This window comes from Lipotes vexillifer, unplaced genomic scaffold, assembly GCF_000442215.2.
Source record: "Lipotes vexillifer unplaced genomic scaffold, Lipotes_vexillifer_v1.1 scaffold1009, whole genome shotgun sequence".
NCBI lineage: Eukaryota > Metazoa > Chordata > Mammalia > Artiodactyla > Lipotidae > Lipotes > Lipotes vexillifer.
Window position 1 is genome coordinate 1,840,173 of NW_006772405.1, and position 1,685 is coordinate 1,841,857.

The 1,685-nt window shown below is 39.7% G+C and overlaps 1 protein-coding gene across 3 annotated transcripts in view; it reads left to right on the top strand.

Moving 5' to 3' along the window:
* The window catches only part of HMGXB3 (HMG-box containing 3), a 95,671-nt gene that overhangs the window by 35,836 nt on the left and 58,150 nt on the right, over positions 1-1,685 (top strand). The window lies entirely within an intron of this gene.

Consider the following 1,685-nt stretch of genomic DNA (forward strand, 5'->3'; position numbering starts at 1 on the left):
TGTCTTTTTTTTTTTTTTTTTTTTTTTGCATTGCTGTACTGAGGCCTAGGATCTGAAAAATACTCTTGGACCCAGGCTTAAACCGGGCTACTTAAAGAAGCCAAAACTCAGGGTAGTCTCTTCTTGCCCCTACCTCAATATGATTGTAATGACTTTGTTTTCTAATTTGTTTTGCTCTGGGTGCTAAAACCCTGCATGTCATTCTTTACAGAAGCTCTCCTGCAGTTATTGCTTTTCTCTGAAAGACTCAAGGGCTGAGAAGTCAATTATGAAAGGCAGAAAAAGCACATCCCCACATAGCCTTGATTTGAACCCTAGCATCCCTTACCCAATGAAGGCACTGGCCTATCTCCTACCGAGCCAAGTTGTGGGTTATGTTCTCCAGAGTTGCACTGTAACAGAATGCATTGGGGTTCTTTTGTTGTTGTTTTTGTTTTGTTTTCCAATGGGAAGGGAAATCATTTAGAGATGGTACAGAACGAGAAAGAACCTTAGGAATAATGTGTTCTTAGCCTCAGGTATATCTTTGAAATTATAGGTGAAATACCTGTCTGCATTTTCTGGGAGAGGGTTTTTCCCACTTTACAACATTCTCAGGGATTCTTGCCTCTCAAAAAGTTAGGAGCCACTGATTTCAGCCTCTTCAGTCTCACTTGAGGAACAACTGAAATTTAGGGAGGGGAATAGACTTATCTGAGATCGCATGGTTAGAATTTAGACTTGGATCCTGGTCTCCTGACTCAACACACAATGCTCTTTTTCTCATTATACTTTATCAGATACCTCATCACTTGTGGAGTGAGTTCTAAATGAGATGTGAGTGGGCCTTATCAGTTCTGTATTTACTTACACAGCTCCTTCTTCCCAGAATCCTAAATTATCTTCTGACAGATTTCCCAGAGCAACTATATTATTTCTCTCTCATAAAATTCAAGTGGTTTTTGGGAGCCTTTCTCCATCCAAGGATTGAGTCTGTGGGTAAAACTCCAGCTTAGCGTGTGGCCACAAATAAACTAACTCCTCTTGAACCCAAGGATTGAGTCTGTGGGTAAAACTCCAACTTAGAATGTGGCCACAAATAAACTCTTCTTGAACTAGTCATTGAATTTTTTTAATGCCTTCCTTTCCCTAGGAAAAGCTATTAGTAGGTTTTCTGTTTCTTAGGCCAGTGCTAGAGAGTTAATGTCAGTCTGTCAGATTACTGTTTAGACCTGAGCTGTTCAGTACCGTAGTTGCTAACCATGTGTGGTTATTTAAACCAATTACAAGGAAATAAAATGAAATCAATTGAGTTCTTCAATCACACAAGCCATATTTCAGGTGCTCAGTAGCCATAAGTAGCTACAGTATTGGAGCAGCACAGATGAAGAACATTTCTGTCATCACAAAAAGTTTTTTGAACAGTGCTGGTTTAGAGGGTTGTGGGTGGAGATGGGAGAAGTGTAGTATAATGGAAGAAGGCTCGCAGTTGGATTTTTGAAGTAAAAAATCTGCCTTTCAAGTCCCTGGGTGTGGTCGCCTTGGGCAGGTCATTAAGCATCTCAGGCAGAGATGATTCATCTTTAATAATGAACCCTTTTTGTATAGCACTATTCTCAAATGGAGTTCTGTCCTTGAGCCTTATCACTATAAGTGTGGTAAGGTGGGTGAGACATCTCTTTTTTTTTTTTTTTTTTTTTTTCCTT